Source organism: Paroedura picta, chromosome 3 (genome assembly GCF_049243985.1).
Source record: "Paroedura picta isolate Pp20150507F chromosome 3, Ppicta_v3.0, whole genome shotgun sequence".
NCBI lineage: Eukaryota > Metazoa > Chordata > Lepidosauria > Squamata > Gekkonidae > Paroedura > Paroedura picta.
In genome coordinates this window covers 91,418,668-91,432,899 of record NC_135371.1, presented here as the reverse complement: position 1 = coordinate 91,432,899, position 14,232 = coordinate 91,418,668, and the positions used below count along the sequence as shown (strand labels likewise).

Genomic DNA, 14,232 nt, shown 5'->3' with positions numbered 1-14,232 from the left:
AAATGAGTACCCAGCTTGCTGGGGGGTAAACGGTAATGACTGGGGAAGGCACTGGCAAACCACCCCGTATTGAGTCTGCCATGAAAACGCTGGAGGGTGTCACCTCAAGGGTCAGACATGACTCGGTGCTTGCACAGGGGATACCTTTACCTTTACCTTTATTGTATGCTCACGTCATGACTATAACAGCAAGATTGAAACATGGTAGGGGATCCAAGAAGGCTATTTGAATTAACAGAGAACTTCAGGAGGAACTAAGGCCAAAAATGTTAATGTTCAAGAAATGGTGTGAAGGGCAGACCTTTAAAGAAGAGTTACTAGGCACTGTAGGCTAGTCATCAAAGCAGCCAAAGCAGAGAGTGAGCTGAGATGGGCCAAGGAAGCCACTAAAACACAAGTAGCTTCTACTGATATGTGAGGAGCAAATGTAAGGTAAATGAGGCAATAAGCCCACTGTTGGGTGAAGATGGAGAGATTCTGACAGAGGACAGAGAGAAAACAGTAAGGCTCAGAACCTATTTTACCTCTGCGTTTTCCCAGAAGAATATGAACATATCTAGGGATGATAGTAGGCAAGATAGTGCCTAGGAGGCAGATTGACATGAACAGAGAGGTAGTCGAGAGGCACCTGGCTGTACTTGAATGAGTTCAAATCCCTCCCTCCCTACCTCCCCCACATACTGCCACTCACTTGGCATCTGGAGACAGTGTACATGGGACATAGCAACTTATAAAACATATTATAACATTTGTAACCATTTGAGACAAGGATGTATAACTAGTATATAACATATAACAGATCACAAAAAACGGCCTAACAGAGAAAGGGACATTTGGTCATCGGTGTAGCAGTTTCCTAGCAGTTGGGTTGGATTTGGGGTCCTTGTTGCTAGTCTTATCCAAAAACCTGGCAAAAGAGCTCTGCTTTGTTAGGACCTCTTGGAGGATTGGAGATGTGCCAGATTGGAGGAGAATGAATGTTATCTTTTAGAAAGGGAGGAAAGATCATTTGGGAAACTACAGGCCAGTGATTCTGGCCTCAGTTGCAGGAAAGATAATGGAGTAGATTTTAAAAGGGACAATTTGTTGATCCAGGGAAATTACCATGGATTTGTCTCCAACAGGTTCTGCCAGACTACCCTGGTTTCCTTCTTTGAATGACAGACTTACCAGATTGAGCAAACTCAGTTGATGTTTACCTGGATTTCAATCCAGCATTCGATAAGGTTCCCCATGATGTTCTTATGGGTAAACTGGAGGGCTGCAGGCTGGATTTTCGGATGGTTAGGTAGATAGGGAACTGATTAGAAAACTACACCCAAAGAGTAGTTTTTAGTGGTATTTGTTTAGATTGGAGGGAGGTGAGCAGTGTGATACCACAGGGCTTGGTTCAGGGTCTGCTACTTCTCAGCATTTTTATCAATTGTCTGGATGAGAGGGTGGAGGGCACTTAATTCCTCATTAAATTTGCAGATAGCAGATTGGGAACAGCAGTAAACACCCCAGATGATTGAGAAAGTTCAACATAAACTGAACATGCTGGAAAAATGGGCAAATGAGAACAAGATCCATCCATCCTTTTCTTATTTGACTATATTTATACTGCACATCCTGGTAAAAATTCAATAATGATAAGTTCAGAGTTCTACATCTGGGTCACAGGCAAACTGGGTAGCAGTGTATGTGAATGTGATCCTGGGATACTTGTGGACTGTAAGCTAAATATAAGCAGACAGTGTGGCAAAGAAGGTAATTTCAGGCTTGGGCTGTATTGGCAGAGGCAGAAGAAGAGATTGCTCTCTTTTTGCAAGGTTGACACTTGGAGGAGGACAGGGAGAGGTTCCTGTTGGCAGCAGAGCATAGGACCTACAGTAATGGGTTTAAACTAAGTGTAAAATAGTATCTGCTAGATATCAGGAAAAAAATGTTCACAGTGTAGTTCAACAGTGGAATCCACTGTCTAACGGGGTGGTGAGCTCCCCCTCACTGATGGCCTTTAAGCAGCAACTGGACAGCCACTTATCATGGATATTTTAAGCTGATCCTGCATTGAGCAGTGGGTTGGACTAGTTAGCCTGTATGGCCCCTTCGAACTCTCTGATTCTGTACTGTTCCGGGGTACAAATGTAATGAAGTCAGTGGATTGCATCCTGTGATTTGTGGACACAAAGACTGTGTACCTTTCGTGCACCCTCCTCCCTGCCCAGCCATTTCCAACTCAGGAAATCTAATCCCTTGGTTATCCTTACTCAAGCTGCAAGGAATAACAGTTAAAACAGTCACAATATGCAGCCACTGTCTTCCTGGAAAACGAAAGTCATAGTTGTGTTTATAGTTACTCCTCAGGACAGCGTTTGTCAAAAGCTAAAATATTACCTCCTGCATAAATACCAAAGTCCAGCAGAGATAAGGCTGTGCTGTTTAATATGTTGATTAAACAATGACTTAACCCTTAAAAGCACTGGTGCAAAACTACGAGGTATTTGTGGGGTTATGGTAAGACCTGGTCCTTGGACAGCAGCTAGGAACATTGACAAGTAGGGCACAGCCTGCTTTCATCTCAATGCTATAGTGGTGGATTGTCCCAATTCCCATTTTGCCTGTGAGGCTGATAACTGGAGGCCAGATGATACCACTCAATGGGCCTAATTGGCCTGGGTGCTTCCATGGCTAACCACTGTACTAGGAGGAGCTGATAACTATTTACAAGTTTTAATACTAGGGTGAGGGTGAGGGTGGGGTTGGGGAGAAGTGGAGTACTCTTAAATAGTACTTCAACTAAAAAAAATGGAGTAGGAAAAAAACAAATTAAATGTACCTAAATAGTACATTTAAACAAATTCAAAGTTTAACGTGGAAATTACTTTATTGAAATAATGCTTGTTTGTTTGTTTATTTATATGCCACCCTCCCCGAAGGTTCAGGGCAGTTTACAGGGAACAGATACAGATAACATATAGTAACAGGTGATAACAGTAATAACATTATAACAACAATAAACATGATTAAAACTTCTTCTAGGGTGATAAGAGATCTAACTATCCTAAATAATTGCATTGCGTGTGAGTTAGCAGATGCGATTTCAGTCGAGTAGAATTTGCATTTTACTGACTTCACCGCCATCTCATAGGCTCTTAACTGCGTTCTATAGGATGCTCTCGCCACTTCGTCATGAGTCTTCCTCGAGGCTCGCTCTAGTCATCTCAGCTCCCATTTCTTCTCACGGAGCTCCTTGGTGTAACAAGGGGCCCACTTGCGACGGGGGTGGAGAGGCTGTCTGGGAGCTATCTTGTCGATGGCTGCCAGCATTCTGTTATGCCAGTCGCTGACCAGGCCATCTAGAGAGGTGCCAGGAGGCATTGGGTCCCGCAGAACATTCAGGAATCATATGTGATCCATAAGTCTCCGTGGGTGAGCTAAAATCTGCTCGACGCCCAACTGCCGAGGGGGTGACAGCCTTAGCTGGGCCTTCAGGGCATAGTGGTCTGACCATGGCACGGCCGTGGCCGAAATCAGATCCACATTCATCCCTGCATCGAAAATGAGGTCCAGGGTGTGGCCTGCTTGATGGATGGGGCCAACAATAAATTGCGAGAGCCCTAGTGTTGCCATGGCTGACACTAGATCCAACCCATTCCTAGAGGGTAGTAGGTCAGCATGGACGCTAAAGTCGCCCAGAATTAAGAGTCTGGGGAACTGTAGCACCCAGGCCGCTACCTCCTCCAGTAGGGATGGCAGGGCATCTGGATGTGCATTGGGCATGCGGTACACCAGCCAGATGGCCACGCCCTTGGTTGAGTCCCACCCAAGGCCAACACATTCAATTTCTGGAATTGAAAGTGTAGGAAGAGCCCTGAAGGAGAAGCTCTCTCGGATAAGGATAACCACCCCTCCTCCCTACCCCTCAGTCCGAGACTGATGAAGGACAGAGAACCCGGTAGGGGCTAGTTCTTTAAGGGCAACAGTTTCTCCCTCCCTTACCCAGGTCTCCATCACGCACGCGAAGTCCACGTTATTAGTTGAAAGGTAATCTTGCAGAGTGTGGGTCTTATTGTTGATCGACCTGGCGCTGCACAACATCAGTGTCGGAAGCAGGTTGTCCACCTTTGCCTCCACCCTAGTGATCCGAGGGATGGGGCGGAGGTGTCTGTGTTTCGGGTCCCTTCTCTTTTCATACCTCCTCCAACTGCTATTTCCACCTCTTCTCCTCAGTATCAGAAGATATAATTATTATAATTATAATAATACAATTATATTATGAAAATATAAATTATATTTATAATATAATTAAATATTATAAATATTTAAAGATAAAAGTAGGATATACATCCCTTACATTGTATATATAAGAACTGCACTTGATGGGACTGACAACTGACAAACTAATTTCAAGTGCATATCATCATCATCATCATCATCATCATCATCATCATCATCATCATCATCATTATTTAGGTTTCTAGCCCACCACTCCCAGTGGATTGTTGCGGGTTACAACATATATAAAAACCCCAGTAAAATTCACCTAAAAACCAGAACTACTCCATAAATTACAGAAAACAAGCTACAAGATGACCAGAAACGGGGCAAAACTACATGTACTCAGCAAGCCCATTATCAACTATAGGGGCAGAGGGGTCGTTGACCATTAACCCACCATAACAGTAACCCAATGGGTGGTCCAGCTCTTCCCTAGTACACCGGCCTCAACCATAGTCCTGGCAGAAGAGCTCCGTGTTGCAGGCCCTGCAGAATGTCGGAAGCTCCCGCAGGGCATATATCTCTTCCGAGAACTCATTCCACCAGGTAGGGGCCAGGACCGAAAAGGTCCTGGCCCTAGTCGAGGCAAGACACGCTTCCTGGGGGCTGGGTATGACTAACAGATTCGAACTTGCAGAGTGTAAAATCCTGCAGGGGGGGTATAAGGCAAGAGGTGGTCCCTCAAGAATGTGGGTCCCAGACTGCGCAGGGCCTTAAAGGTTCATACCAAAACCTTGAACCAGATCCGGGCTGTAACCGGTAGCCAATGCAGCTACCTCAGCACAGGCTAGATGTGGGCCCTCCAAGGTATCCCTGTGAGTACCCTAGCAGGCGCATTTTGCACCAGCTGTAACTTCCGGATCAAGCCCAAGGGCAGGCCTGCGTAGGGCAAGTTACAGAAATCTATTCTGTAGGTGACCATTGCATGGATCACTGTTGCCAGATGTTCGGGGGACAGGTAGGGCGCTAGTAGCTGAGGTGGAAAAATGCCTGGCCAGCTACCTTCTAGACCTGAGCCTCCAGAGTTAATGAAGCATTGAAGGTCACTCCCAAGTTCCTGGCCTGGGATGCAGTGACCAGTCCCTGCCAAGGTGGGCAAGCACGCTTCCTGAGCTGCCACCCTACCATCTAGCTATACGACCTTCGTCTTGGAGGGGTTGAGTTTCAGGCAACTGTGCTCGAACCACCCGGCCACAGCTTCCAAACATCTGGCAAATGGTTCCGGGGGGGGGGGGGAGTCCGGGCGGCAGTCCATCAGGAGATATAGCTGGGTATCATCCATATATTGATGACAATCCAAGCTGTAACTCTGCACCAGCTGGGCTAGAGGGCGCATAAATATGTTAAATAATGCGGGGAAGAGAACCGAGCCCTGAGGGACCCCACAAGGGAGCCAAAATGGACTCGATAACTCTTCCCCCACCGCCACCCTCTGGATCCAGTTTAGGAGAAAGTAGTGTATCTAGCTCAAGGCTGTGCCCCATATCCCTGTCCTGGCGAGGTGGAAAGCCAGCAGTTTGTGATCGACCACATCAAACACAGCCGACAGATCTGATATAACTAACACGGCAGAACCGCCCCGATCCAGCTGGCGATGGATATCATCTGTCAGGGCAACCAACACCATCTCCACCCCGTGGCCAGGATAGAAGCCAAACTGGTATGGGTCGAGTCCCGAAGTTTCCTTTAAGACTGCCAGGAGCTGGTCCACTCTTTCAACTACCTTCCCCAGAAACGCTAATTGTGAGATTGGCCGTTAGCTGGCTGGATCACGTGGGTCCAGTGATGGCTTCTTGAGGAGTGGGCAAACCACTGCCTCCTTAAGCAGCTCTGGAAACTCCCCAGACTAGAGGGAGCAGTTGATGGCTTCTATGAGCTGCTCCCCTATCCAAAGGCCTCCTCGTTTGATGAGCTACGATGGACAGGGATAAAGGGGACAAGTGGTTGCCCTCACTCTCCCCAGCAACCTGCCCACTTTGGGTAAAGAGAGCCGCCTGAAGCCATTAAACATTACCTCCAAAGGCAGCCAACGGGCCTCCAGTTCATTTACTGTATCAAATATGGCAGGAAGGTCGCGTCGGAGCGACAAGACTTTATCCGCAAAATATCTCACTAATGCCTCACAGCTGAGGTCCAATTTCCTAATATTTTGGCGCCCATCCTCGAGGGCAGTAAGAGAACGGACAACCCTAAATACCTGGGCAGAGTGAGAGCTTGCAGATGCAATTTCTGCAAGGAAAAAAAATCACGTTTTGCCACTTTCACTGCTATCTCATACGCCCTCATAAGCATGTGATAAGATGCTCTTCATGAGTCTTCCACCACACTTGCTCTAGTTGTCTCAATTCCCTCTTCTCCCAAAGCGCCCCCGTATACCAAGGTTCCTGTTTTGAGTCGAGGGCAGAGAGGACGTCTAGGGACAATCACATATAGCGGCTGTCAGGCGGGACTCCCAGTTCTCCACCATAGCCACCAACGAACCGCCAGGAAGCATTGGGTCCTGCAGAGCATTCTGGAATCCAGTAGGATCTATTAATCTGCTGCCCAACTGGGGGAAGGGTGGAATCTTGACCCGGGGCCCGCAGGGCATAGTGGTCTGACCATGGAATGGCCAAGGCTGCATCCAGACCCACCTCTATCCTGCACTAAAGATCAAGTTGCGGGTGTGGCTGGCCTGATGAGTGGGCTCGGCAACAAATGCTATCAAATCACATCTGATTTGCAGTTACATTATACATTAATAATATCTGGTATGTCTTATCATTTACAGCCTTGTTCAGGTCTTCCAAATGAAAGTCTGTGGCTTCCTTTATTGAGTCAATCTGTCTCACATTGTTTTTTCCTCACATTGAGTCTTCCATTAATTTTAGACACCCCCCCCCCCCGAACTTTGTATGATATTCTGTGAAAGTGGAGAGCCAGCATGGTGTAATGTTTGAAGAGCAGAAAACTTTTATATAGAGAACAGTGTCTGATTCCCTATTCCTCCACACAGAGCCAACCGGGCAACCTTGGAGCTAGTCAAGTTCTCTTACAACTGCCCTTAAAGAGCATTTCTTTTAGAGCTTTTTCAGCCCCAGCTACTTCACAGGATTTCTGTTGTGGGGAGAGGAAGGGAAGGCTATTCTAAGCTGACTTGAGGCTCCTTTGGCTAGTGAAAGGTGGGGTATAAAAAAACCCAGCTCTTCTTATCCAGTCAGATAAATTAATAATGATTTTTTGCTTGGATTATTACATGCATTTGTGGATATCTTTTCCCCTTTCCCATTTACAAATTTTAATAATGGTGGCTTCCCTTCCTCTTCCCATAACAGACAGCCTGTGAGGGAGTGGGGCTGAGAGGTCTGAGTGAACGGGAATGGCCCATAGTCACCCAGCAGGCTTCAGGTGTCTCTAAGCAGTTTAAAATCGCCTCTCATCATAATAGACACCCTGTGAGAGATTGGCCCATATTGAATTTGGACACCCGGGACACGGTCCTCCCACAGGGCTGTTTCACAAATATATAGAGCAGTGGTCCCCAACCGGTGCCGGGCCGCGAAGGCCATGGCGCTGGGTCGCAGCTCCCTCTCCCCCCCCCCCACAGTAAAAAACTTCCCAGGCCGCAAGCTTGCGGCCCGGGAAGCTTCTTACTGAGGGAAGGCGGGGAGAGGGAATCAGGGCCGGGCCGCGCATCGCATGGGCGTGGCCCGCGTGGGCATGGCCTGATGCGCGGGCGCGGCCCGCAGGCATGACCCGACGCGCAGGCGTGGCCCGCGCCGGCGCGGTCCGCACAGGCGCGGTGCGATGCCCTGCCGGTCCCCAGCCTCAGAAAGGTTGGGGACTACTGATATAGAGGAACCATGGATAAGGATGATTTAACTGAAACAAGTCAAGTAACAAGAATATTTTCAGGTTTAAGGATCTGTACTATAAGTAATGTCTTTCTTTGGGAGAAAATTAACTCTCGTCCTTCTTTTATCAAGAAAAGGGGTGATAGTAATGTTCCTGTCATATATATTCCTGTTATATATATAGTAGACTCAAGCCCATTTAAAAATGGGCTTTGAAAGGGGTTGGGAGGTCGGAGGGTTCTGGCAGAGAGCGGGTCAACAAAGAGGAATTGGGTGGGAGAGGGGAAGTGCTTCAGGGGCCACCAGACTTGCAGAGGCCTCCCGACCACTGTTGGCCACAGCGGCCGGGGGTCTGCTCTGTCCTTCTGCTTGCCTCCCCCTCCCAGGCCTGGATGTTCCTGGCCGGGCTCACCCTCCAGGAGACTGCAACTTGGAAGGTCTGGGGAAGAAGCACAGTTCCCCGTAGAGCATCAGGGTATAGCGAGCAATGTCGGCATGTGGCGCCTCCCTGCCTATGCCCCCAAAAGAACTCTGTGCTCCACCGCCACCAAGCAGCTAATGGTCCCTGGCCCTAAAGAAGTCCACCTGGCCTCAACCAGGGCCAGAGCATTCTCTGTCCTCGCCCCCACCTGATGGAATGAGCTCCCAGAGGAGATCAGGGCACAGATGGAGCTTAAACAGTTCTGCAGGGCCTGCAAAAAGGAGCTTTTCCACCAGGCATTTGGTTGACACGAGGCATAACCAACAGCGAAGGGCTCCTGCTCCCCCCACCCCAGAATTCCACCGGAGCGCTCTGGACCTGTTTTGCCATTGCACTGTTGCATTGTTGTGCTATTATATTGTAATGTTGTGCTGTTACAACCACTGTTGTTAATATTATTGTATGATTATTAGTGCAGATTGTTCATGTATGGTTCATAAGTTCAATGTAAACCGCCCTGAGCCCCCAGGGAGGGTGGTATATAAATATAATTAATAAAAAATAAAGAAATAAATAAAATGGAGGGAGAGGGCTCGAGGGAGAGGCGGACGGGCGGGTGGCTGCCCGCCTGTCGGCTGTGGCTGGCTGGGACTCATGCGGACGACTCTGCTGGGGCGTGGGGTGAAGGCACCCGAGTGAGGTGGAGGGGGTGGCAGGTGCTAAGGGCGGGCTCTGTGGCAAGGGAGGAAGTGAGGCTGGGCCTCAGGTGGTGCTATCCGGAGCCAGGGTGAAGAGCTGGATGGGTGGCTGCCAGCATGAGCATATGAGCCCTGGCTGACACTCACCTCCTGCGTGTCCTTCCGTCCCTCACTGCCCAGGCTCCCACCCTGTGGGCTGGCTGGGGCTAGGCAGGGCTTATGGAGCCACAGCAGCGGCTGCCCATCCCATTCCTTGGCTCAACGGCTCGTAGGCCATGCATGGGGCACCGCGCCGCTTGCAAGGCCAGACTTCCATTTGAGCAGGGTACGTGGGCGGCAGTGCTAGCGAGGTGGCAGTTTGAGCGCATGCTGGTGATTCAGGCTCTGCTGGCAGTTGGGGCCGAAGGCAAGGCTGCAGGGCATTGTTGGATGTGGCGGTCGAGGCTGGTGGTCTGTTGGAGCTGGGGCAATATCTGTGGAGGTGGCTGGGCCATCATGGCTGGCCGGTGGGGAAGATAGGGTAGGAGAGGAGCGGCATCCTTGCCGGCCAGGCAGTGTCTGGTGGTGAGACTTGGCGCCCGGCTTGCGGCCTGCTCCTGGAGGCAGGCACACAAGACGCCGGCCCAAACCGGTTGCGACCAGTGCGTCTGGATTGGCCCGTGCGGGAGGATGCCCTGGCCAGACGCTGTATGTGTCCCCGGACAGCACTCTGCACACATGGGCTTTTCGCAGAAGGATATATAAATTTAGAGGTGTGTTTGTTTCTGGAGAGGATCATTGCAAAGTCTCTTAAAAGGGATATAAGCTGTTTTAAGTGGAAAGACATTTTGAAGCCATCAACAAATTGATGGTTTATCAAATTCCCTCTGTAGCATTTTAAATCAAATTGGGCAAAGTTGATATAATTAACAGCAGTTTGCAATCTTTGACTGTCTAGAATCTGAAATGCATTTGTTCTGTGACTGCTTGTACAGGACACTCAGCACTTCTTGCAAAGTGTCCTCAGTGACCAATGAAGTAAAGGACTTGTAGAGAACACTTGAGATCCCACAAGAGCTCTTGCCAGACTGCTTCACTGAAGACCTTGCATTTTCACTATATCTAAAAATGTTCATAGTTGTTACTTGGTAATCATTTCTAGCAACACTCCACTCAGACTTCTTTTCCATTGCTGCTGTTATATCAGGACACAACCTACTCTGTCACTGAAGATGATGTTTGAAGTTCTGCCTTAGAAAGATACAGCAAGGCCATTGTTATTCTCAAAGTGATTCTAAAACAATCTTTGTTCATTTCAAGTCTTTCCCGAATACTCTTTCAGAACTTTAAGTTTGGTTAATATATTGTGGTGGAGAGGTTTTGGGGGGTTGTGTGTTTTTTTGTTTTTGTTTTTTGCTACAGGCATTATCCACATAGTGTGGTGGGTTATGTGGGAAAATATGAATCAGATTTTTTTTTTGTATTCAAATTTAAATAGATAATTTATATATATAATTTATCTATTTAAATAATGTTAGCAAAATTAAAATAATATTAGCAAAACAAATATCACTGGCAGTCTTCAAGCAAAGGTTGGATACACACTTTTCTTGGATGCTTTAGGATGCTTAGGGCTGCGTTGAGCAGGGGGTTGTACTAGATGGCCTGCATGGCCCCTTCCAACTCTATGGTTCTATGGTTCTATGATCCCAAGTACAAGCCTGGATGGTGTACAGACACATGTCATCCAAATATAACACCAGAAAATTTTCTGCCCTATATCACTCATAATGTGTTTATGAGATAGCCATAGTTTTGAGATAGTAAGTCACTGCTAGTTGATTTATAATGGCTGTTTATCAGGAGGCTTTATAATTAGCACTGTTTGTTTGTTTGTTTATTTGCCCCCCTCCCTTTTGGCTCAGGGCGGTTTACATTATAATTCTCAAATGCAGTACAGTACAATGAACATTCAGTATAAAACGTATTTAACAGTGAAACTTGTATCAAACAGTGTAATATAACAATAATATTCAATAACAAACAAAAGTTTGGTCAGTCTGCACTGTGGTCTGGTTTTCTATTAGTGCAAATTATGGGGCTTCTGGTTGGTGGTTAGCAGCTTGTTAACTTGTCTTGGCTGAATGCCTTCTGAAAGAGCTCCTTGAAGGGATTTCAAAAAAATGGTTTTATAAAACTCAGCCATATCAGACCAGTGATCCATCTATTCCAAAATCCTGTTTCACACAATTGCGAACAGCTTTCACACAACTGCCTAGAGCAGTGGTCCCCAACCCCTGGTCCTTAGACTGATATCGGTCCATAGATCAGTCGGTACCGGGCCACAGCTCCTCCTCGTCCTCTGCCCCAGCTGCTGCCTTGGGGGCTACCCTGCCACTCTGCCATCGGCTCACCTTTGGTGCTCTCTAGCAGCTGCCATGGTTGGGGCTCCCCCTCGGCAGTAACCCCTTTGGTTACGATCTGTCAACCAGTGATCAATCCATGTGACAGAATAAGGATCTATACCGCATTTTACCAACTTGACAACAAGTGGAACCATATCAAAAGCTTTATCCAGATAAACTATGTCCACAGTATTCCCCTGATCCAGAAAAGTAGTCAGATTAGGTTGGTCTGACATTATTCTTGCGAAACCCGTGCTGAGTCTTAGAAATCACAGGTCTGTGTTCCAGCTGCTCAAGGACTGACTGTTTTATGAATTGTTCCAAAATGTTGCCAGCTACAGATATCAAGCTGACAGGTCGATAATATCCTGGATACTTTTCCGTTTCTTGAAGATGGGGACAACATTTGCCCGCCTCCAATCATCTGGCACCTCACCTGTTCTCCAAGAAGTGTCAAAAATAATGGACAGAGGTTCAGAGATTACATCTGCAAGTTCTTTTAGTACTCTTGGATGCAATTCATCTGACCCAGAAGACTTTGTTACATTTAAAGAAACTAGGTCTTTCTGGACTGCCCCAACAATCCTAGGCCACCATTCCCATCTCCCTTGTTGTGTTATGTTTTTCCACATTGAACACTATTTCCCTCACAAGAGAAGACTGAGGAGAAATAGGATTTAAGCAGTTCAGCCCTCTCTTCATCATCATTGTTAAAATTTCACTTTCTTATCCTAGCAGTGGTCCTACCATGTCCCTATTCTTTTTCTTACTTGAAATATAACTAAAGAAGCCTTTTTTGTTATATTTAGCACTTCTTGGTAGCCAAAGCTCAAATTGAGCTTTAGCTTTTCTAAACCTGTCCCTACAATTATTGGTTATTTGTTTATATTCATCCTTGGTAATAAGGCCTTCCCTCCATTTCCTAAATGATTCTTTCTTATTCCTCAAATCATTTGACAGCTGTTTATGGAGCCACCTTGGCTTCCTTAGGCTCTTTCAATTTTCCTTCTCAAGGGAATTGTTTGTGATAGAGCCTTCAGTATTTCACTTTTAAGAAACTCCCAGTCCTCTTTGACTCCCATATCTTTAAGTCTTTCTGACCACGGGACTGTACCCAACATACCTTTAAGTCTGTTAAAATCGGTTTTCCTGAAGTCCAGTCTATATGTACGACTACATAAAGGTTTTCTCTTTTCCACAATTGAAAATTCCAAAAGCACATGGTCACTACTACCAAGTGTGCCCACTACTTCTACCTCATCTATCAGTTCTTCCCTATTGATGAGAATCAAGTCTAAAATAGCAGTGCCCCTGCACTGGTTCCCCTCTCAACATTCTGGGAAATGAAGCTGTCGGCAAGATAGGTTAAGAAATTTGTACTTGTATTTTTGTTTGTATTTTTAGCAGAGTTGGTCTTCCAACAGATATCTGGGTAATTGAAATCACAAACGACCACTGTTTCCCCCTTTTTTGAAAATTGTGTAATTTGGTCTAGCAAGTTCTCTGACTGGCTTGGTGGTCTATAACAGACCCCCACAATAATACCACTCTCATTTCCTACTTCTTTTACATTAACCCAAATACACTCAACTGAACTTTCACTTACCTGTACTTCTTCACAAGTATAAAGATTCTTAACATATACTGCTACACCTCCCCCTTCTTTTCTTGTCTGTCCCTTTTGAATAGATTGTACCCCTTGATTCCAATTGTGAGTATTATCCCACCAAGTTTCTGTGATTCCTATTAGGTCATAGCCCCCTACCTCTATTAGGACTACTAGTTCCTCCTGCTTGTTTCCCATACTCTGTACATTAGTGAAGAGACATCGTAATCCATTCCTTGTGTGCCCCATGGTTTTGGTTTTTGAACTTCCTTGCAAGTTAGTAGTTCCCTGCTTATGTGCCATCCCCTGTAGATTTGCACTCTTCTCATCTTGAGTTCTTGCCATCACACCAAGTTCAGAATTTATGTAGCGCTCCCCCTTTAGATTTAGTTTAAAGCCCTCTTCACTAGATTTGCAAGGGTTCTCCCCAAAATACTTTTTCCATCCCTTGTGAGGTGTACACCGTCTTCTGATAGTAGGCCCTCATATTGACATCTTAGACCATGATCCAGAAATCTAAACCTTTCCGGATGACACCAGTGGCGTAGCCAGTCATTTACTTGCATGATTTTTCTCTCTCTTCCTAAGCCATGGCCACTTACAGGAAGGACTGATGAAAACGCAACCTGAACTCTCAGGTCCTTTATCTTTCCCCCCAGATCCACAAAGTCTTTCTTAATATGTTCCATACTCTGCTGGGCAGTATTATTTGTTTCTACATGGATGAGAAGGAAGGGGTAATGATCTGTGGGCTTGATGAGTCTGTCCATCCATTCTGTGACATCCTTGATGCATGCACCAGGTAGGCAGCAGAACTCTCGAGACAGCAAGTCTGGTCTACACACTTCATCCTCTACACCTCTCCTGTAGCTCTTCCCAATCTACCTTGGGTTTTGCCATCCTGGATAATCTTATTTCATTTGCAAACTTGTCTGCTACACTCTGTCCTAAATTCCAAATAGTTGGGCAAATTACATCACATAGGTCCCAATACTGCTCACTTCCCTCCATTTTGAGAACTTTTTCTTTA

The 14,232-nt window shown here is 46.6% G+C and overlaps 1 protein-coding gene across 3 annotated transcripts in view; it reads left to right on the top strand.

Moving 5' to 3' along the window:
- The window catches only part of JADE2 (jade family PHD finger 2), a 267,094-nt gene that overhangs the window by 37,002 nt on the left and 215,860 nt on the right, over positions 1–14,232 (top strand). The window lies entirely within an intron of this gene.